Below are 25,244 nucleotides of genomic sequence, written 5' to 3' on the forward strand. Positions count from 1 at the left end.
GAAAATATGACTAAAAAGAAAAAGGATATTAGAAGACACTGGGTGAGCAAAAAGAACAATTTGAAATCCTGAAAAGAAAAGTAAGAGTTTATGGGAATGAAAGACATTATAGATGAGATTAAAAATACATTAGAGGCACATAACAGCAAATTTAATTGTCTGAAGACAGAATTAGTGATTTCAAACAGAACATCTTAACTGGAAAAGACAGGAGAATAGAAGGAGAAAAGAATGGAAAAAAGGAATAGGGTGTCAGGGAATTGAATGACAATGCAAAATGCACAAATATACATGTTATCAGTGTCCTAGAAGGAGAAGACAATGGAAAAGGGGCAGAAAGAATATTTGAGGACATAATGACTGGAAATTTACCAACCCTCATAAAAGACATAAATATCAATATCTAAGAAGGACAATGCACCCCAAATATAATAAAGCTGAATAGACCTATTCTGAGACATGTACTATTCAGAATGACAAATATCAGAGATAAGAGAAGATTCTGAAAGCAGCAAGAGAAAAGCAAAGCATAATGTACAAAGGAAATTCATTTTGATTAAGTGCGGACCTCTCATCAGAAACCATGGAAGAGAAAAGGAACTGGTATGATGTATTGATGGTACTAAAAGAGAAAAACTGCCAGCCAAGAATTCTGTATCCAGCAAAACTATCCTTCAAAACTGAGGATGAGTTCAAAGTCTTCACAGATAAACAAAAACTGAAAGAATATATTGCCAAAAGACCAGAACTACAAGAGATGCTAAAGGGAATGCTTTAGACTAAAAGGAAAAAACAAGTGAGAGACTCAGAGAAGAGTGTAGAAATGAAGAATATTAGGGAAGGATAAATTAACGGGTAAAGAGAGAGACAATAATAAGATATGACAATGGAAAGCCCAAGGACAAAATGGACAAAGTAAGTAATGCCTTTATAGTTACAACATTGAATGTTAATGGCTTGAATTTCCCAAACAAAAGACATAGACTGATAGAATAGATGGAAAAAACATGAGCCATCTATATATTGTTTACAAGAAACTCACCTCAGATGTAAGAATATACCAGGTTGAAAGTGAAAGTTTGGAAAAAGCTATTCCATGCAAATAGTAACCAAAAAAGAGCTACAGTGGCAATACTAATATTGGACAAAATAGATTTTAAAAGCAAAACTATTATAAGGGATGAAGAAATTCATTATATGTTAATAAAAGGTACAATTCACCAAGAAGAATAAATATAATAAATATTTATGCAGCTAACCTACATGCCCTGAGATACATGAGGCACATTCTTCCAAACCTGAAGGGACAAATAGATCTCTCTACAATAATACTTGGAGACTTCAATACACCACTGTTACTATTGCATGGACAGAGGATAAATAAATAAAAAAACAAAGAGCTTGAATCATATGATCAATGAACTAGACCTAACAGACATTTATAGAACATTACACCCCAAAAGAGCAGGATATATATTCTTTTCCAGCATTCATGGATCTTTCTCCAAGATAGACCATATGTTGGGTTACAAGACAGGTCTCAATAAATTTAAAATGATTGAAATTATACAAAACACTGTCTCTGATAACAACAGAATGAAGCTGGAAATCAATAATGGGCAGAAAAGGGGGAAATTCATAAATATAGATGAAACAACATACTCTTTAATAATCAGTGGGTCAAAGATGAAATTGCAGAATTCAGTAAATATCTTGAGATGAATGATGAAAGTGAGAAAACAACACCAAAAAATCCTACAAAGGCAGTGCTGATGTAAGCTCAATGCTTACATTAGAAAAGAAGAGAGAGCTAAAATTGAAAATCTAATTACACACCTGGAGGAACTAGAAAAATAATAGCAAACTACTCCCAAACAAAGCCAAAGGAAAGAAATAATAAGGATCAGAGCAGAAATAAATGAAATTGAGAACAAAAAGTAATAGAGGGAATCAACAAAACCAAAGGTTGGTTCTTGGGAAAAACGAACAAAATTGACAAATTCTTAGCTAGACTGATAAAGAAAAAAAAAGAAAAGATACAAATCAATAAAATCAGAAATGAGAGAGGGGACATTACCACTAACCCTGCAGAAATAAGACAGATCATATGAGAATACTATGAAAAACTATAGGCCAAAAAACTAGACAATTCCTAGAAACAGATGAACTACCTACACTGACCCTAGAAAAAAACAGAAGACCTCAGCAAACAATCACAAGGGAAGAGATTGAAATGGTCATCAAAAACCTCCCAAAGATGAAAAGCCCAGGACAGGTAAATTCTATCAGTCATTCAAATACAATCTAATACCAATCTTGCTCAAGCTATTCCAAATAAATTGAACAGGAAAGAATGCCAGCAATCTCATTCTATGATGCCAACATCAGCCTAATACCAAAACCAGAAAAAGGTACTACAAAAGTGCTTGCTTAAATAGCACATATACTAAAATTGGAACCATACAGAGAAGATTAGCATGGCACCTGTGCAAGGATGACAAGCAAATTCATGCAGTGTTCCACATTTTTATGAAAATTATATTAGTGGTTATATAGGGCTGAAGTAGAAATGCTATGCTAAGGGGTGTGGAGTCTTTCTTTTTGGACTAATGAAATTGTTCTAAAATTTTTGAGATGATGAAGGTACAACATTGTGATTATACTAAAGCCATTGATTATACACCTTGGATAGATCATACAGTATGTGAATATAGCTCAATAAAATTGCTTAATAAACAAATAAATAATTGTGCAAGAATAGCCAGGCATAGCAGCTATGTACATCAGGGGAAACAGAGATTGAGAGGTGAGGAATTTTCTCTTTTGTTTGTTTGTCTATTTTTTGTTTATTATTATTATTGAAATAATGAAAATGCTTTAATAATAATTGAAGTAATGAACGTACAACTACATGATTATACCAAGTACCATTGAGTGTACAGTTTTGATAAATTGAATGCTTTATTAATATGTATCAATAAAATTGATTTGTTTAAAAAAATAAAAAAAGATACTATGAAAAAAGAAAATTGCACACGAATGTATCTAATGAAATATCCTCAACAAAATACTTGCAAACTGAATCAAAGCACATTAAAAGAATTTTTCGCCATGATCAAGTGGGTTTTATCCCAGGTATGCAAAGATGGTCCAACACAAGAAAATCAAATAGTGCAATATAAACCACATAAATAAATTGAAGAAAAGTCCATGATCCTCTTGATTGATTCAGAAAAGGCATTTGACAAAATACAGCATACTTTCTTGATAAAAACCCTCCAAACGATAGGAATAGAAGGAAGCTTACTCAATATGGTAAAGTGAATACATGAAAAACCTACAGTGGGCAGTGTATCCAACAGTGAAAGACAGAAAGCTTTCCCACTGAGATCAGGAACAAGACAAGGATGCCCACTGTCACCACTGTTATTCAATATTGTGCTAGAAGTTCTATCTAGAGCAATTAGGCTAGATAAGGAAATAAAAGGCATCTAAATAGGAAACAAAGAAGTAAAACTTTCACTATTCACTGATAATATGATCCTATATCTAGAAAACCCTGAAAAATCCACAACAATGCTATAGAACTAATAGATGAGTTCAGTAAGTAGCAGAATACAAGATTGGTACACAAAAAACAGTGGCTTTCCATACATTACTGATGAGCAATCTGAGGATGAGATCAGAAAAAAAATTGCATTTATAATAGCAACTAAAACACTAAAACATTTAGGATAACCTTAACCAAGCACATAAAATATCTGTATTTAGAAACTACAAAACGGTTTTTAAAAATACCAAAGGCTTAGCAGTCCCCCAGGTGCAACAGTAAAGACCAGGAAGGAATGAGGGTCCAACAGTGAGCCCCTGATACTAATGACTATGCTTGTGAGCCTATACACCTGAAATAAGAACAAGGCCTAGAGCAGCACTGTGCCTAAGAGTTCCCTCCTGACAGCCTCCATGTTACTCAAATGTGGCCAGTCTCGAAGCCAAACTCAGCATGAAATGCAATGCCTTCCCCCCAGCGTGGGACATGACACCCGGGGATGAGCCTCCCTGGCACCGAGGGATCACTACCAAGTATCAGCTGATGATGTAACTAGAAAATGACCTTGAATTAAAGGTTCAACGCGGACCAGCAGAATATCCCTGTCTACATATAATAACAGGAGTTAAAAATGCTGTTTGACCTAAAGTAAGGGGGAAATGGAAAGGGCAAATGAGTTCATATGGCTATGAGTCTCTAAAAAGAGTATGGAGGTTGTCAGAAGGATTGCCCTTATGCACACCTGAGCAAAGTCTCAGAGTCAGATAAAATAGATACAACCCCAGGTATTGGTCCTTTTGAGGGCTAAAGAGACCCACAGGTTCTATGGTCATGGCAGATGGGGTTCACTGCCATATCAGTTGGCCCTTCTTTGGAGCTGGTGTTTCTGCATGATGCAGCTGGACTCAGATGGGATCTCTTTTCACAAGTCTTTCATGCTACTTTACTGGAATTGTAGTTGGTGCTGGGGTTTAAGATATATCTAGGGGATTGGAATCTCTGGACTGACAATATGATAGCCAGGCCCTGAGCCTCAACAGACTTCAGCTCCTACACTCTGGTTTATTGGACTTACCCCACTCAGCCAACATGGAGTTGAAGAATGTCAACCACCACACCACACACCATGGAGCCTAGAGTGCCTACAACTGAAAGCAGGAGGATTGCATCCAGTATCCATGTGGAATCTAAGCCCCCTCTTGACATAGATGTGGAATGGACACAACCAAGCCAAGTTCCACAGGAAGGAGGAATACAGTATGGATTAGTGGACTTAATGATATCCTATTTATCAACTATCATGGTTAATAATCGAGAAAATGTGGCATTGGTGTGGAGAAAGTGGCCATGGTGGCTGCTGGGTGTGGGGAATGGGAGGAAGAGATGAGATGTGGAGGCATTTTCGAGACTTGGAGTTGTCCTGGGTGGTGCTCAAGGGACAATTGCCAGACATTGTATGTCCTCCCATAGCCCACTGGATGGAACGTGGGAGAGTGTGGGCTATGGTGTGAACCACAGGCCATGGGGTGCAGCGATGCCCAGAGATGTACTCACCAGATGCAATGGATGTGTCATGATAATGGGGGAGAGTGTTACTGTGGGGGGAGTGGTGGGGTGGGGGCGGTGGGGGTGAATGGGGACCTCATATTTTTTTAATGTAATATTTTTTAAAAAATGAATAAATTGAGTAGAATTTGGAAATAAATAAATAAATTGACTTACAGATTCAATGCAATCTCAATAAAAATCCCAACAGCCATTTTGCAGAAGGGAAAAGCCAGTTGTCAAATTTATTTGGAAGGGGTAAGGGGCCCTGGATAACCAAAAATATCTTTAAAAAAGAAGAACAAAGTTGGAAGATTCTCACTTCCTGACTTTAAGGCATATTACTTCGCTACAGTGGTAAAAAACAAAACAAAACAAAAAACCATCATGGTGTGGGCATAAAGATAGAGAGATTGACCAATGGAACTGAATGGAGAACTAGAAATAGACCCTCACATCTACAGTCAAGTGATTTTTGACAAGGCTATCAAGCCCTACCAGCTGGGCTAGAACAGTCTATTCAACAAATGGTGCTGGGAGAACTGGATACCCATATCCAAAAGAAAGAGAACTTCTATTGCATACTTTATATAAAAATTGACTCAAAATGGATCAAGGACCAAAATATAAAAGAAACAAACATAAAACTTCTAGAAGAAAATGTTGGAAAGCATCTTCAAGATCTTGCGGTCAGCAGCAGTTTCTTAATGCTTATACCCAAAGCATGAGCAGCAAAAGAAAAAAATAGGTAAATGGGACTTCCTCAATTTTAAGCACTTTGCACCTCAAAGAAATTTCTCAAAAGGGTGAAATGGCAGGCAACTGAATGGGAGAAAATATTTGGAAATCACATAACTGATAAGGGTTTAATATCCATGATTTTTTAAAAAAGGGGTAATACAACTCAGCAATAAAAAGACATACTACTTGATTTAAAAATGGGCAAAAAACCTGAATAGACAATTTGTCCGAAGAAATACAAATGACAAAAAAAAATAAAAGTTCCAACATCATTAGTGATTAGGGAAATGCAAATCAAATCTATGAGAAATCATTTCACACCTACTAGAATGGCCACTATGAAAAAGTTGGAAAACTACAAGTGTTGCAGAGGATGTAGAGAGATAGGAAAGCTTATACACTGTTGTTAAGAATATACAAGGGTACAACCACTGTGGAGGACCATTTGGCAGATCCTGAGGAATTTCAATATCAACTTGCCATGTGTAGCAGTTTGGTATTGTTTATGAATTCCAAAACTAGATATTGGATTATGTTTGTAAACTGGTCTGTTCCTCTGGGCTTGCTCCCCTTTAATTGTATTAAGTTCAGAGGTTTCACTTTTACCTGATTAAATTAAAATTAGGGCTTTGACTTGACCGTGAATCTCACAGAGAGAACAACATGGCAGAGGAGAGAGTTTAGTTTTGATGCTGGATCCGTGGGAAGTAAATACACAGGGAAAGAACATAGAGGAATAGAGACAACTCTCTAGACACAGTAGAAGCCCCAGGAAGAAAACAAGCCTGATAGCCTACATCTGCAGCTGAACCCAGAGAGAAATGAGCCCCAGGAGAGAGACTAGACTTATCCCAACCTATAGCTGATATTGGAAGAATCTGGGACCACGGAGCCTTAAGAAAGAGGAAGGCTGAACCCTCCTAGATATCACCTACCATCTTGCTCTAGCATGTGTCAACAGACTCCGGTGAGGCAAGTAACTTTGGCTTTATGGCCTGCCTGGTAACTGTAAGCTCCTACCCCAAATAAACATCCTTTATAAAAGCTAACATATTTCTGATACTTTGCATCAGCACCCCATTGGCTGACTAATAAACCATGTGATCCGGCAATACAAGTACTAGCTATATACTTAGAAGAACTTGGAACAGTGACACAGACATCTGCACACCACTGTTCATAGCACCGTTATTCACAATTGCCAAAAGATATATACAACCCAGGTGTTCATGAACTGATGAACAGATAAACAAATTGCAGTGTATACATACAATGAAATATTAGGCAATGGTAAGAAGAAATGAAGAGTTGAAACATATGACAACATGGATGAATCTGGAGGACAATATGTTGACTGAAGCAAGCCAGATACCAAAAGGACAAATACTGTATGATTGTGCTATTATAAACTAAAAATATTGTATAAACTCATGGAGTTAATAATTAGAATATAAGTCACCAGAAAATGAATGAAGGTAGAGAATGGAAAGCTTAAAATGTGCAGAATTGGTAAAAAGGTTGTTTGTAAATCTCTGGAAATAAATAGAAATGGTGAAAGCATATCATGGTATTTGTAACTAGCAGAGCTATTATATGGGTATGACGGTGATTGAAAGGGAAAGTCTAAGGTCATGTATATTACCAGAAAAAAAAAGCTAAAAATGTAACATGGGACTTATGACAGTGAATCTCATGTGAAATATGAAAATGGGTAATATTGCATATATAAATTATTTTAACAGACTATAAATACAAATAAACTAGAGAGACAAACAGAATAGCAGCTACGTACAGCAGGGAAACAGAAATTGAGAGGTGATGAGTTTCTTTGTCTGGGTTTTTTTGTTTATTATTATTATTGGAATAATAAAAATGCTCTAGTAATGATTGAAGTGATGAATACACAACTATGTGATTATAACAAGTACCACTGATTGTACACTTTTTTTTTGGATGGATTTATTCTTTATTAATATGTATCAATAAAATTGAATTGTTAGAAAAAAAAGAGTAAGCTAATGACATAGTTCAGAATAAAATCTCAAATCTTCTGGTTTACAGGTCTACGCTCCTTCCATATAAAATATCTAAATAAAACTCAACCACTAAGCAAAAGCATGACTCCTTATATTGGTCCTGTAAATCCATTGTATTCATTCTGATTCTCAGTGTGATTATTTCTGTTGCCAATAGAGCAGCAAGCAAAAGGCTCGTGAAGTGTTTATGGTCTTAGAGGCTTAAAACAAATTCATCTTTTTAATGACCTACAATTTCAAATGAACATGAAGGAAAAAAGCCCCCATGCTTTTGATCTAATATACTTTTAGTCACATTGAAGTAATGTGTAATTGAGTGGACTGCATATGGTATTGGGAGTCCCTAAACTGACATAAAGATTCAGCCAAATATTTTTAAAATCCATTTGGGAAAATGAATAGTCTGAGAGCATTGCTTATCTAAATCAAGGATAGTTAAATTACTAAAGGGAATTACAGCTTATAAAATTTTGTAATCTCCATAAAAATGTAAAAGGAGCTAATCTAAGGTTATGGACACCATAGCAGAACTTTCTTATTACAAGGTACAGTTGTGATTCTTGTAGGGTTTTTGTAGGTATGTGTGTGTATAAGTTTAAATACATATTAAGTGTTTTAAATGCCATGGGAGTATAACAATAGCCATAACATGACCCAGAGTTTTAAAAATATACTTTGTGGGGGCTAATCCTTAAAGGGGCTATCTGCCCTGGAAAGCAAAATACAATACTTGCAAACATGCAATTGAGAGCAAGAAAAAGAATTTTCCAAATTTGAGAGCTAGGATTTGTTTTGCACCCTCACTATTAAACACTATACCTGGCTCATGGTAAATATTTTGAAGTGTTGAATAAATGGAGAGGGGGGCTGAGTCAGGTTGTGCTGGATGATATCAGCAAGAGTTTGATATTAGTTATTAGCCAACAGCATGCAGCAGCTTCAACTGTGGCAAAATACCCTAGAAAATCTAGCTTCTGGCTATAGCCCCCAGTAATTCACCTTGGAAAATCACATCCTCTCTACCTCACATTTTCCACACTCATAAAATTAAATTAAGCATAGTTGTCCTGCCAACCTAACAAGGTTGTATTAAGGATTAACTCATAAATGAGAAAAGGCTTTCAAACACATAGAATGCTGTGAGATATTGTTGCTGACTGGGATGTGTCCATGTTAAGAACTTTCCTTTCTTACCTAATCATATACACGTCTGGAGGCTTATAACTTTTTGCCCCTGGAGTCAAAGGCATTGCAATATGTTCCTGCTTTAGACTTCCAATTCTTGACTGTGAAACACTCACAAGTTTATGGATAAATTGCAGGAGGCTTAAGTGCAATGTATTATTATCCTAAATGGCTTAATGCTTTCGATTCAGTTTTTAATGGATATGTATTTCCATGTCACAAAACCACATTGCAATTGGCAGTGAAGGCTAAGAGACTGAAGCCATGCAAGAAACGGACAGTCAGACAAGAGGCCCAAGAGTTAGTAGAAAACAAAAAATAAACTGCTAAACCTCCCCCCACTGAACTTGAAGGGTATCGGCAGATGAAACCAAAGGAAAATATATTGACTCTTGAAATGCTATAATTATTTTAAGTATGTAGGCAAGACTGCAAGGAGGAACAAATCAGAGCATTTTGGTGCACTAAATTTAACGGCAAAAAAGAATTAAGGAATTTTAAATAGAGATAAGCTATCTCTTCCATGTATATATTTTATATAAGTGCATGAAGTTATGAGTTACAATTCCACAATTTACAGAGCGCATTTAGTTTTTACTTTATGCAGGCCATTCTATAGAATCAGTCAGGTGTTGACTTAGATATAGTAAGGTTGCAAAAGGAAATGTCTGTCCTCAAGAAGTAGATACTTTAGCTGTAGAGTTTAAGAATAATTGTTTGGTACTGACTATAGGAACAATAGGAGTTATTAAAAGGCTACATCTGTGTGGGACATATATATGTATGAAAAAATACATTAACTCAACTTTAAAAGAATGATTTAGATAGGAGAAATGGCATTCTAGAAGAGAAAAGAACATAAATAAAGATTTGGAGTCAAAGAGTGAGGAGGGCAATCATATGGTGTATAATGTGGAGTGGGAGGGAGATGCAGGGTAGTGAGAGCAAATGAAGGGAGAGTGGAAGATATGCTTGAACAGGTAAAGTGGAACCAGACCACAGAAATATGTCATTAATATGAATAAGTAATCTTGATCAAGATTCTGAACCTTTGAAGGCGTCAGTTTCCTCAGCAAGAACTAAGGGGGTAGCCTTGAAATTATCCTTCAGCTTTGAGTTTCTATTACAAGGGTTTGCTTCTTTTATGGGGTGCTATTTGGTGCTAGGACAATAAAAAGACATAAAAGATAATTCCTGCTTCCAAGGACCTTAGGCCTACATGGCCACTAATCATCCAATTAGGATTTTGATGAATGTGAAAATAAAGATGATATAGAGATGACACTAGACAGAAAATGTCTATGTTGCTCAAGGTTTTCATTGGAGGGCCCATGACTTCTAAGAGTACTTAATTATGTGAAAGAGATGGCTGCTGAGGTCATTAAAAATGAAAATAAAATATTTAGAAATAGGAGAATTGGAAATCATTAATAAGATGATCTGGTTAGCTCACCATCCTCAAATTCCACTGTTCCACAACTCAAGCCATTTAATTCCCCACCATTAGATTTTAGTCTGGTGGTTGGGAGTATTTCACAAGATACTGGCTCTTACCTTTGTAATTAAGCCTACTCTTTAGTACTGCTTGGGAAGAGCCCAGAAGTACTGAGACAATATGCCTCTCTCCAACTTCATAATTACTGTTGTGAAAGTGTACACTGCCTTCTTTTCAGCAACTGAATTAGTTGTACCTGCCTGCTTGGAATTCCTAACACTGCCTGGTGTTGGATCTGCCCTTAAGCACTTGCCCCTATTAGGGGAAAGTGGCCATTTTATAGAACCCAGTAACTCACCACCTCCACCCTAAAGCTAGAGCCTATGGCTCCCAATATAAAAACATTTATTTAATTGTTTATGAACAAGGGCAACCAATCAATATCAATAGATATTTGCTAGCACCATCTTAGGCATGTAAGAAATTTTTTCTGGGTGTTTACAATATGACTAGAAAAATTAGACACACATTTCAAATAAAAATACCCAGAGATGCCTTAGAAATTCAGAGAAGAGAAGGGAACATTTCAGAAATAATATTTCACTAAAGAAAATTTGAGTTGGAACTTAAAGAATGGGATAGATTTTGGAGCATTTGAGAGGATCAAAAGAGACTTTCAGCAAGAAAAACTAACACATTTAAAGTCATGGAATCTTTGTTCACAAGCCTCTCCTGTCACTTTTACCGGACCTGTGGTTGGCGCTGGGGTTTAGTGTGTACTCAGGGGACCTGAATCTCTGGACTCTCCATGTAATAGCCAGGCCCTGAGCCTCAACAGACTTGCAACTCCTACCCTCTGGTTTATTGGACTTACCCCAGCCAGCTAACAGGGAGGTGAAGAAAGTCACTCACCACAACAGGGAGCCAAGAGTGCCTACAACTGCAAACAGGAGAACTGTATCCATCATGCAAGTGGAGTTGAGGCACCCTCTTGATACAGAGGTGGAGTGGACATAACCATCCCAGGGTCCACAGAATGGAGGAACAGAGTATAGATTAGAGTGGACTTACTGATACTCTATTCTGGAAGTAATGTGATTAGTAATGGAAGTAAATGTAGCACTGAGGTGGAGAAAGTGGCCATGGTAGCTGCTGAGGGTGGGAATGGAAAGAAGAGATGTGATGTGGGGGCATTTTCAGGACTTGGAGTTGTCCTGGGTGGTACTGCAGGAACAGTTTCTGGACATTGTATGTCCTCCCATGGCCCACTGGGTGGACTGGGGGAGAGTGTAAACTGTAATGTGGATCATTGACCATGTGGTACAGCAGTGCTCAGAGATGTATTCACCAAGTGCAATGACTATCCCATGATGATGGAGGAGGTTGTGGTTATGGGAGGAGAGGAGTGAGGGGGGTGGGGGGGTATATGTGGACTTCATATTTTTTTAATGTAACATTAAAAATAAATTAATTAATTAAAAAAATAATAAAGTCATGGAATCAAAAAAGCTCAGGATATGTTCATTCATTCAACAAATATTTAGTGTGTATACAGTATAGCAGGCATTATTCTAGGCACCAGATAAAGAGAAAATTCCCTTCCCTCATGTAGATTACATTCAAGTGACCCACAAGTCTGGAGTAAAGGTTCAAATGGGAGAATGCAGGATTAAAGGTTGAGAGTAGGCAAAAGGCCGACTGTCAGCACCCAACTGAGGAAGCCGCATAGTTCCACTCGCTCAAGGACTTACAATGAGAAACATTCAGTACCTGGCCCTGCCATTCACTAATTGCCACTAGGCAGTTAACCTTTCAGTGCTTCTGTTTTTTCATCTTTAAAATAGGTTGTAAGACTAGATCTCAGTCAAGACTTCTGTAAAGGTGGTTATATCTTGGTTTTCAAATAGCAGTCTCTAGGGCTTGGCAAAATCTAGATGGTTTCATTTACTAGTTGCAATTGTGTTCATTTTTCTTATTTTAGTAATCAAAGCTCTCAAGTTGTGCGTTTCTAAACCCTCCTTTATACCCAAACCTGATACCCATTTCATATAGGAAGAATAAGTAGGTACTTGTGCGTGTGTGATTCAAAAAGGATTACAAGCCTCCAAAATAATTTTCTTTCCTGCCCTTTCACAAGGTCCGAAATCTGGGTGAAAAAGAGCCCTATGTGGAGGAAAATGCATGTACTATTTAGGAAGTACTTGCAGTTAAGAAAGTGGTTATCAGCCACTAATAAATTGGTGCTGATTTATTTATCAGATAGCTAGAGGTTGGAAAGGACAAGAAAGAACAGAGAATTGAGGAGAAAACACACATGGGTATTGAAAGGGAGGAAAATGAGATTTTTTTTACTGGTGAATTCCTGGAAAGGGCAGCCTAGGATCCCAGGAAAGCCGAAGAGTATTTCTGGCTTCCCTGCTCTGGCTCTTCTGCTCTGCCCCACCCTTAAGTCTTAAACTAATAGATTATTCCAAGGTAGAAAAATATCCATCGGGCTGAGGATTGTTAATAGATGTTCCAAACATATCTAAGATCCAAGGTGTTTATCTAGTGTGATTAGGGCAGGTGAACCTGCAAGCAATAAATATGGGGGTCGACCCAGGCAGGGGAGTGATTAGAATTGGTGAGACCCTCTGGTCAGTTATAAAGAGATAATTGGAGCACAGAAGAATTGAAGTTCGAAGCCAGAGACAAAGAGAAAACTTAGATACTGAGTTCAAAGTCAACCAGCAGAAAGAATAATTAATGCTGAGTCTACACACTGCAAATTTGGGTCCTTATAAAGCTCCACCCATATCTCAGAGTCTAGGTGGAGTTGATCTGAAGGTGGAGTCCCAGCTTTGAAGTTTAGACAGATGACTGTGAGGGAGCGTGGATCACTGTGCAGGTGGTACCATCAGAAGGGAGAGAGCATCAACGACAAACTTCACTTACTTCATCATTTTTTCAAGATTAGGTCTGTCTTGAGAGATAGCTGCCATAATCCATTGTGTTCACTACTGTTTGCTTAGGTTTAACTCTGAACTAGAATTCTGGTTTTGTTTCTCACCTGGTGTAGGGGACTGCTTTGTAAATAGAAATTACTAAATAAAACTTTAAGAACTCTAATCACCCTCAGAGATGATTTTCAGCTTGCATTTTGACCCCTGGCAGGTTACTGTTAGTGTATAGAATTTCCAGGAGACCAGAAGACATTGAAAGAAATTCTTACTGCATATTAGCCTGACTTGGTAACCACAGAAGTCATTTCTAGCTGACAAGCTCCAAGGTGAGTATGTTGGGACAGTCCAACATCAACAGCCTGTCTTTATTCTTTCAGGAAATAGTTATGCATGCCTATTTATCTAGGCACTAAGTTAGGTGCTATGGACATAATGCCTTCAAGGAACTTATAGTATAATGAAACTACATGAAGAATTCTTCTCATCAATTTTTAATTTTTTTTTAGTTGATGGAGGGCCATTGATTGATTAAGAAAAAACAAAAGCCCTGAACTAGAACTTTGAGAATAAATACAATGAAATTGGGGTCATCCTCATGTTGGGGTCATCCTCACAATGAGCCAGCATTACATTATCAGGGTGTCTTGAGAGTATTTTCCCAAAAAAAGATGGTTTGCTATGTGAAAGGTGAATTTCTATATAGGAATATTTGGTATCATCTTAAACAGAGAAGACTTATAAGAAAATGTACATGTATTTAAGGTACCTGTGATGACATATTTTTATGTTTTTTTTAATGTAGGGCTAATTGCAGCATCCAGAATGTTTTACAATTAAATTCAATTTGAGTATTTCTTTGTTCACTTTGGGAGGGAAAAACTTAAGGGCAAAAATGGTGGATGACCAAATACATGAAGGCAATTGCAAAGCCGTTGTCAGTAGATGAAGAATCAAAAAATCACTTTGGAACTGTCATAGTGTGGATTCCACAGGAAGCAAACTCTAAGACAAGGGTTAGCACACAGGAGATGTATTAGGATAGGCCCTTGGGATCAAAACCTGTGGAAGAAAGGGGGAAGAAGCAGAACTGTAGTCTCAAACTTGACAACCTCAGCTGATCCCAAGTAGTACTCTGAAGCAGAAAAGAAAGGGGGCAAGGGGCCACGTCTTTATATCTCTGCTTTTATAGGTCTTTGGATTGGGTTTCTCTGAGGGAGGCATGCCCTTGGGCAAGGCTGTCTCTTCAGCTGAAGCAGTTTGCAAAGAGGGCTTAGAGCTAAGGGTTGTTTGGTCGCAGTACTCCTTTTCTTAAACTGGAAGGAATAAATCCTTTACTCCTAAAGGGGCATTTGGGTGCCCCATCTCACAATGTCCACAGCAAGGCCCAAAATGATGGTGCATATCTGGTGACAGATGAAGGGAATTCTCCTTTCTGCATTTGTACCACATGGTTGTCCTCCAAACAGCAGGAGCATGCACATGAAATTCCAAGACACTGCCACTCAATGGTAACCATGGTCAACTGAAAGCACATATTCCTCCATCATACCAATGCCTCATGATCTCAAACATATTTGACCCTAGTGAAATTTAAAGAGTAGGACTCTTTAAATATGCATTTAGCATATAGCCCCAAACTTAGACCATCAGATCATTGTTAGTCCTAATCGACAGCTTGATTTCCACATAAACTTCTGACAAAGTTAAACCAGCCTGGTATGAGTTCTTTGTCTTCAAATTCAAGCACTTGAACTGACATCAAACTGAACCCCTTACAGAAAGATGGATCACAGTCATCAAAAATGATGGACCATATTGCCCAGTAATCTTGTACAGAGTAATCTTGCTCCTTGTATTATTTATCTTGTAAAGGACCATATACTTAGGATACATACAATGTGTATGAAAAGTAGATCACCCTATTCACACTATCAATGAGTTTTTATGAATGTGTTCTAATCTGTCCATCACTTAGATAAGAAATGAGAGGGATACAAGCAAATAATAGAAATTCTTTCTGTCCTTAGACACTCTGACCCTCCAAGTCAGGGAGCAAGTCATTCCCACCAAATAATATGACTATTATTTCCAGAGAAGGGGGAAATTAATACAGGTTTCAATGATAGAAAAGACCTTGCAAAGGGGGTAGATATTGGAATGCTTCTTGAAAACTGGAAAGAATTTAAATATGATAGGTGCAGGAGAAAATAGAATTAAGTCAAGGAGAAGTGTTTTTTATCATGATGTAATCTAAAATAGGAAAACAGCTTAAGCAAAACTTGGAAAGCAGATGTGGGGAGGGCTTGTTTGGGACTAGTGAGACTACTCTGGCTACAGTGGAAGATACATACCATGGAATAATGGATACCATGATAGACTTACATCCTGTTCCTATTATTCCCATGTGACTGATACTTAAAGCTACCAGACTGGAGATAAACTTCAAATATGAAAGAGGCAAAATATTAACATTCATCAAGTCCTCAGCTTAAAACAGTTTAAATAATCAAGTATCAATGGCCACTGGCTGTGCCTTGAATTTGGAATGCAGAAAGGTTTTCGTGGTGAGAGAGAAATCTTCATAGACTAGAGAATGGAAAAGTACTATAAGACCTCCAAGTAGGAGACCCCTGATCCTAAGGAGCAATGTAATATTCCTGAGAGGAAAGAGAGAGATTGGTGGGAAAAGGAAGAAGCACAGGATTATGAATGACAGGAGAGGTACAGAAAGTAGTGGGGGGTACAGAAAGCAAGTGCTACAATTTTTCTAAATAATATCCTTTTTTAAAATACATATTTTCTATAACACTGCTGCGGAGTGATAAATCGAAAATTCCCATGCTATTTTCTATCAGGGACTTTCTATACATCATCAATATTTATGTAGGTCAGGATTTGATCAGAGATATATAAATTATCTCATAGTCCCTTCCTAATCTTGTACCCATATAATAGATTTATATTTCCATCATGGAACTCTCCTCTGAACTCTGTCTCATCACATATGTCCAGCTGCCTACTCAAGCACTTAACTCCCACCCCTACCCCCTGAATATCTAATGAGCATCTCAGAGTTAACATGTCCAAAATCAAAACTTTTGTAGCTTTCCTATCTCCCAACCTACTCCTCCCATACCCCCTTTCCTACTTTGTTTTTTTCCCACAGTACTCATCACTATTTATCTATAGGTTCATTATCTGTCTCCTCAAAGATGGGAATGCAAATTCTATTAATGTACAGATTTTGGTCTTTTTGTGTTTAATATGTCCCAAGTATCTAGAAAAGTGCCTGGCACATTGTAGGTGGTCATTAGCTGCCTCTTATATCTGATGAATATGCGAATGAATATTTCAAGCTTGTTTATATAATGGAAAGAATACTGTCTTAAAAATATCGACTTTCTCTAAAAAGTCTAAATATGTTCATACTGATTATTTGCTTTATGTGAAAAGAAATCTAAATGGTATATGTGAATATAAAACCCAGAAAGCATAAAAAAGCAGGCAGAAAGTAGCTTTTATAACAACACAACCTCTATTTAAAATATTTACTATAAATTACTGTATCACAACTACTATATCATAGATGCATGAGCAAACACACACACATATATATGTATATTTATGTATGTGTGTACATTTATTAATATATGTGGGTTTATATATACACATATATGTGAAAGGGTCTTTAATAAAATTTAGCATTAAAATGTAATTGGACAAGTTGGTAAGGACACTTGCACTTTACATTTCACTCATAGGTTACTTTTGCAGTAAAATTTCCACCTTCTAGTTGCTGCACTAGACTTCTCCAGACTTCAAAAAGTCAAACTGAAGAACTACATATTTGAAGTGCTGCACATCTTTGAAAACCCCTCTTGAAAATGCCGATAATATTCAAACAAATAGCTGGATTTTTTGGAAGAGAATAACATTCTTTACTTCCCAGCAATTTCTCTTAAACCTCAGCTGTCAACACCGGCTAAGATCCCACCTATCAGATGCCATTGCTGAACCTAACTTCCCCTCACCCACCAGCCACTTAAAATACTTTGCTTCCTTTTAATCAGAATAAGCTCCGATTATCTCCCTTAAAACCAAGATTGTTGTTTTTATAACATAAACCCTCTGAAACAGAGCATAACAAACAATCCAAAGCTGTCTCAGTTGTTTCTTGGCCTTGGAAATGCTGCTCTATTTTTATAGATTATATGGTACATATACATTAAACATACATGGGACATAGATATAGCTATCACATAAACAATAGGGGAAATATTTTGTAGCTTTAGGGAGCACAATGTGTTGCAAAAATACAATAGAGAAATGTGGTTTTTTTTCCAAAAGTGAAACATTGCTGGGCATTTATATTTAAAGTGTGATGTGGTAAAGCCAGAATTTGTTTTCTCATGTTCATTTAAAATTGGTAGAGAATAAAACATCAGCTCACTACCTCTGAGTAGCACAGGTAAATATCTGGGTAGCCAAACTGAAATCCAGAATAAATTTGGAAGCAAAAAATTTACATTTGCATAATGTTAAGTGATCAATTAAGAGTCATTAAATCACAGCTACTAAATGATTTCTGTACAGTAAACTAGAAGATACAGGAGAACAGTTTGTTCCAAACCTCTACTAAAAGCATTTCTTTCAAAATATTTTTAAAAGGAGCAAAGGTCCTATTACCTGCATAATCTAATTATACATGGGCACAAGAACAGTCATTCTAATTCAGCGCTATGTGCCCAGTGCTGCTTCTCTGCAGGAATAATAGGTAAGGAGCCATGGTTTTCCTCCCCGAGGTCAGCCGTAAGGCTTAAAGATGTACCAAATCTGCCCCCACCTCAAAAAATTCTCCATTTATTGCTAATTACCAATTAGCTATTCCACTGTAACCTAGGAAATCGTTCATTTAGTTTTTGCATCACTTTCTGGAAGGTTTCCTCTTTGTTTAAAGGGGTTGTTCTTCATTTTCAGTCTTCCCTAAACTGATTTCTTTGGGGAAGATGTAGAGATTAGAATGCTATTTAAGAATACTAGATTTCATGAATAAATTATCGTTTACTCTGTATGCTGTCCTTCATAATTTATGGACTTTGAGAAGTCATCCCTGACCTTCGCCTTTCCAGACTAAAGAGGGCTTGTCTTTTCAGCTTGTCTCACACATCTACTCCTTCCTCTAACCACCATGTCCTCCATCAAGTTACCTGTATTTCAGAAGTGGTGAGAAAGATATTTAGCATAAAATGAAATAGTTTGATAATTTAGTAATACAATCCATATTTATACTGATTAAATGCAAAACTATGAAAATAAACTTCTAATTGAATTAGGAAAACTAATACCTATGTAATTATAGAGAATACATTACCATAATAAAATTCTAAGCAAAAAGGCTGAGATTAACAGACATTGCTTTTCCTATTTTTTTTTTTTTCTTTTGAAACAAATACCCACAAGCATAATGCTATTTCTACAAAGCTGTGTTTTGGCAGCTAACTTGTTAGTACAAAGCTTTGATTACAGTTTCCCATTGAAATGAGTATTTTTCAAGGTATTTGTCACATCATTAATAACTTCATTCAAAGATCACACATCTTTACTTCAAATAAAGCATTCAACCATGCAGTCAACATCTTGTTGACCTCCCTTACAAACAACCTTTGACAGTTAAGCAGAAGTATGAGTAATTGCTTATCACATGCCTTTGCTTTCAAAATACTTTACACACACACACATATATATAGTTAATTATCTGTCTACACCTCACAAATAAGGCATATGTCTTTGAAATTATTTCATTAAAAAAGTGCATATATAGAGACACATACTTTTCTGCATAATATTTAATTGCAAAACAAAAGGATTAAACTTTCATACCGTAGTCTAAATGAGAGATTCTATACTATTGTCTCAAGGCAATGATTTCACATTTAAACCTCAAATTATTTCATTATTTCATTGGAATGTACAAATACAAGAAGGTAAATGAACAATGATCTAATCTATTTTATCAGTTTGTTCAAACTGGACCCAAAATGTTCTTTCTACTGTATATAATGTGGATGTGGTCTATGGTACTTTGAAAGCTTCTACTCTTCATTCACACATTCTTTAGCAGTGCTAAATCATCACCAAATATTTACTGAGCACTTCTTACCTACCTAGCATTTGATCAGGTCATCATATTATTAAATTCAGACAAGTAGACCTCATCTTTTTATCATGTTAATGACAGAATGTGATTCATACCATTGTGTTTTTCAATTCCACCAATTGACATATAAACATCACTAAGAAAGTGATAAAAATCCTGAAACATCAGACAGTATATAGTAGGGCTAATAAGAATATTAATGGCCTAACCAATATGTGACGCACAGAGCATGCAAAATAGAGAGATCTCAAAAACAAAAAAAAAACTGAAATCTGAAATAAACATGTTTAAGTATATGCAGAATTTCCTCTTGCTTAAATTAATGAAGTCAGTATTACCTGGAAAGTCCTTTAAGGGCTCTAGATTTTTTAGCCTCTTTTCAATAGTTTAGCTTTGGACTTTTATAAAGCTTATTTAAGTATTTAGTCACAGAGAAAAAAATACCACTGAATACATTTAGGTTTGCCAAATGTTGACTATAACTTGTTCTATTTGACTTGATATTTTTGGCAAGAGACTGAATCAGGTCATTTTTAAAACTTTATCAGTGGACATAAAAATTTGATTCAATTAGACTTTTATTCCAGAATGAGTTAATTACCTGTATTTTCTTCGCCTTGGTTGGGGGAGGGGAGACCTGGGGAAAAAAGAAATAATGTGACAACCTTGAAAATCAAAGCTCTATTTATCTCAAGAACAGTAAAGTCTGAGTTCTTTCAATGTCCAGAAATTATTTCAGTGTTTTAAAAAATTACTGGAAGTACAGAAAGCTCATCTTTATAAAAATTATTATACCTTTAGTTTGCTTCCTGCAAAAAGGTCAGAGGGCCTAGATCCAATTAATGGTAAAAATCTACTTCAGTCCAAGACATAATTTAGTAGTGACTACATTTTATTATTCCTACAGTCACTTTGAGACTAAAGCCATTACTGTGTTGTGCTATCTAAGCCCATTTATAAAAAAGACTCATTATATGGACTAAATACCCATATAAAACAACAAAAATCTGCAGGACCTCTTATAGTGGTTTTTTGTTATGATAAATAAACTGCTAAAAAATCATATTCCTAATCTGTATGAGAAAGAGATGAAATAGTCTGATATCCAAAGTTCCTACCATAAATTAGCAATTAAAATGAAATAATTTGCACCCAAAGGAAAAGGGCATCATATGAACACCTTTCCTTCTCCGAGTTCCAAGCGTTGCTTTTTATGTGTCTTTGTTGTTTGTAGCTCAGGAGTTGAAGTGGATTTTCCTCCCCTGGAATAGCTGGAATTCTTGAGGTAGAAGAGTCTAGGGAGAGTAGAGAGTAAGAGATGGCAGAATTGAAGAACTGCAAAAACTCAGCAACATGTCAGTTCTATTGCTTCAGCCAGTTTACAAAGTAAACAGCTATGAAGAATTACTACTAAGTAACTCATACTAAAGATGAATTATCAGATAAAGACAAAGCATTTTTGGTATAGATCATCTAATATAGACTATTAAAATGGAAAGGAGCCCCAAAATCTTTCTCCATAATGGGTTTCAGTATACTAGGGGTTACATCTAAACCACAGATTCAAACGAACCATCTGATGACAGAAAAGCCCAGAAGACAGAAACCCCGCTATGGGTGAAAAAACTGTCACATCATTCAGAAAAAGTACTCAGTCATCATAGACAGATTACTTTCTCATCACAATGTGCACATTATAGATGTTTAAAAATGGGTGTTGAACTGGAGCAGTCTGTGATTAAAAGGTTCTTCAGGGTTCTTTGTGTGGTACTCCCAGCCAGAGGAAAAACCTCTAACACAAAATCACTAATGTGACCTAACACAGAAGCCATTTTATAACCCATTACTCAAGAGATTGATTAAGTGATGAAAGATGACTTCTGGGCCTACCCAGTCAATACATGCATGTCAACAGAGCAACACCACTTCCCTAAATCCTGCTCAATTCCCAATCTATCCATGATGTCCTTCAACCTGCTCCCAATACCACTAGCCATTTCCTTTTTTAAATTCAGTGCTTACTGAATTCATTTCGGTTCTTATTGTGTACTGCCTTATACAACTTTGTTTTAGTCTTATTTTCTGAAAATGAAGATAAGCTTCTGCAAAGAAGATAACCATGTCTTTTATTTATTCTATTCTCTATTATTTTCTGAATGGAGTTAGACATGTAAGCAACACTCCACAACATGTGAATCAAATTCTATAATCTTTTTCATCCTGAGGTCTACATGATTGTTTATTTGAAGTGGGAACCAGTTTCTTAATTATTTCTTTGCAATTCAGCCTAAACACATGAATTCAGTGATTAATAACAAGGCAGTGGGGACATGAGACTACAGAGAAATTATTAAAACATGCAATGGTACTTGTCTGTGTCTTTCCTTGTAAAGTTAAGAAAATACCATCCAAGAACACTATAAACACAAGATGAACAAATTCCTCCTTTGCAATATGGGGCCATTTCTTTCTTTTCTCATTTACCTCTGCACTTAACTGAAAAAAAGACAACCCTCTTTGGTAATCACTCATCACTTCCCACACCATAGAGCAAGAACAAGGCATTTGGATATCACTGTTAGAGCTTTACAAACCAATACCCGTGTCCTAAAAGGTCTGAGAAAAAAGATAATGCAGCAAAGTAGCTGAAACCTGATTTGGGATTCCTTTTCCAGGAGCTATTCACACTATACCAGATTGGCACTTGGGATAAACCTCTTTGATTATATTTTGGCTTTTGTTCCTAACTGGCCTGTTTTCTTCTTATGAATGATGAGGATTAATATTAAGGTCCTACTATGTGCCAATAACTATTATAAGTTCTTTGCATGTCTTATCTTTACAGATGAAAATGGAGGAATTAGGAAAACCCCAAATTACAAAGCTAATGGTAGCACAGCTTGGCAAGAATCTTAAGGGAATGGATTGTATAATACAGTAGAGGACCTAGCCCATTGTAAACATAGAACACCATTTAATGATTGATTGAGTTAATAAATATCATATAATATAATAAAGGATTACTTCTTTTCCATACTATAAAAATTACAGACCTTTATTCCACTATAATCAGGGGGAAAAGTATAGTAATGCTTTAAGCCTTTGTCTTATTAAAGACAAGGACTCTATATGAACATAATTAAAATACAAGCACATTTACATAATATTTCTATCATGGAAACCAATTACCATTTTAACTACTAATTCCAGTGATCAGCTGCAATTTTAAATGTCACTAATAATAACTTTACCTTTAACTAACAATTGGATGAGAAGATGTGCTTGTAGGGCCGCCCAAAACATCTCCATATGCCCATGGTGCCAAGAGTTGAGATGGGAAAATAAAGAGAGAACATTAGAGTGTTTTCCAAGAAGGTCACTAATCATATAATCCTGACTGGGTTTTTGGATTTTAAACCTTAGGGAAGAGGGAAACCTATAAGGACATCATGTCCTCATCTCTATCCCTGCCCCCTATTTCCAAAAGATCATTGTGGTAGAATCTACTCCCCAAATACCTCTTGAATCTGGCCTTTCCTCTGCTCTTGTGTCCCCACCTAATTCAGCTGTTCAACATCTCATGAATGAACTAATCTCTCCTACTTTTTGTTAGCCATTGAATCCTCACTGCCTGGAACAATGCTTGACACATAGTAAGTGCTCATTAAATATTCTTTGAATCAATGAGTAAATGACTGAAATTATCTCCCAGTTCTAATTGCTTCTCTTTGTCATTCTAGCCTATAAACTGTTGAAGACTCATCTTTCTAAATTACTTATCTGTTTTAAGAACTGAAGAGTGAAAAATATTCTTCTCTGAGGAAAAAAAAAGGACTTCTTAATCTCAAAATATATGTTTAGCAGGGGAATATTTTTATAAAAATAAAGGATAACCTGAGAGAATGTACAATACAAGCTATAATTTCAGCAATGGAATTTACTTTATTCATTTGAAGCATCAACAGTATATATTATTCTGCATTAGTTGCGATGATAAATAGTGTTTAAGATTCAAATACCTCAATTATTGTGTGCCTGGATATTGTGCTCAGACTTTACATCAAAGATCCAAAAATATACTTTTGTTCATTGTAAACTCATGATAACCATTCTTAATTTAGATATTCCTGTGCAAACAAGGAAAACCAAATTTGCCTTTAGTAAAAAGTATTTATCATACTAAATGACATATGGTGTGGTTTTTTTGACATGTGTTTTTATTATCTATCCAGATAAAAAGAATAATTATAAGGTTAATAGTAAAAGTAAATTTAAGTCTTAAACATATTTTCTGAACTTGTTTGTCATTCAGAGCTGAAAATAATGCATTAGGAATTCAATCCTTTGCATTAAACATTGTTCTTTGAAACTATTTATACCTATTCCTCTAGTGAAGTAAGTCACTATCTTTTTTTTTTAAGGCATAACAGGGATTGAACCCAGAACCTTGTACATGGGAAGCAGGCACTCAACCACTGAGCTACATCCGCTCTCAGTCACTATCATTTAGTTTACATGTCTTTTAATAAACCAATTTTCTACAGGATGAAGGGAGAACAGAAAGGAAAATGTAAGACAGTGGAGCAAAGACATCAAAATTTTGCCTAGGACAGCCTGGGTATAAAGTTCTTTTTCCCTACCTCAATAAACCAATTTTCTACAGGATGAAGGGAGAACAGAAAGGAAAATGTAAGACAGTGGAGCAAAGACATCAAAATTTTGCCTAGGACAGCCTGAGTATAAAGTTCTTTTTCCCTACCTCCTGCAAAATTCAAGATTTGGGAGGGAAGTTTTCCAACTGTAACAACTGGGGAGAATGAAGATGAGAAAAATATTAAGTATAGTCCTTGAACCTGTTATCCACAATCTGAATCATTAAACAAATTCTAGTGAGTCTAGAATACCGGCAGCCATAATTTCCAAATTCATTTTAAATTAAAAAATTGTTTTAAGCACCTGCAACATGGCGCCATCTGGTGTGTGGACAGGGCAAGATATTCCAATCAAAAAAATACTACCAATTTCTTTTGTTAGGTGAAGGGATGAAAAATTTAAAAGCACAACTGTTGTCTCTCAACATATTAAATCCTAAAATGCTATTAAAAACAAATACCATTTGAACTTAAACTTGGAAATTACTCACATTTTAGCCAACAATGATTGTATTTTAAGAGGAAACACATTAAGTTCTGCTAATATTTAAGTTTTTGCAACATACTAACTTCTGTTAACTCTTTCTATATGCACAAATTTTTTAATAATAAAAGCATTTTCCAAGTGAATATGCTAATGAGCTTCTTTCTCATATAAATGTATAGTAAAAATTAGAGCTTTCTAAGTCATAATATACACTATTGCTAAGACAACAGAATACTCCTCCTCTTAAAAGGTACATTTAAAATCATTTATCTAAAATTGATTTGAAAATTCAAAATAACTAGGGAAAATAAAAATGTACAAATCTCAGGGTCCAATTTACTTTCACTCCCAAATATATGTGTCCTTTCATAGTTGTAGCTATATAGAAATCTGCATGACTAAAAAGCTTTTCCTTCAAGCTCCAACTCATGATCATGCATACTTAATCAAACTTGGATACATTCCCCTGACTACCTGTGCTGACCAAGTCAATACCCACTGATAGAGATGAATC

General features: G+C 36.0%; 1 non-coding gene across 1 annotated transcript; it reads left to right on the plus strand.

The window, feature by feature from the left end:
• Positions 1-2,422: 2,422 nt before the first annotated feature.
• LOC111764172 (U6 spliceosomal RNA) lies at positions 2,423-2,529 on the plus strand. The gene has a single exon (XR_002796857.1). It is a non-coding gene; the product is annotated as a U6 spliceosomal RNA (small nuclear RNA).
• Positions 2,530-25,244: the final 22,715 nt, after the last annotated feature.

This window comes from Dasypus novemcinctus, chromosome 5, assembly GCF_030445035.2.
Source record: "Dasypus novemcinctus isolate mDasNov1 chromosome 5, mDasNov1.1.hap2, whole genome shotgun sequence".
NCBI classification, from domain to species: Eukaryota; Metazoa; Chordata; class Mammalia; order Cingulata; family Dasypodidae; genus Dasypus; species Dasypus novemcinctus.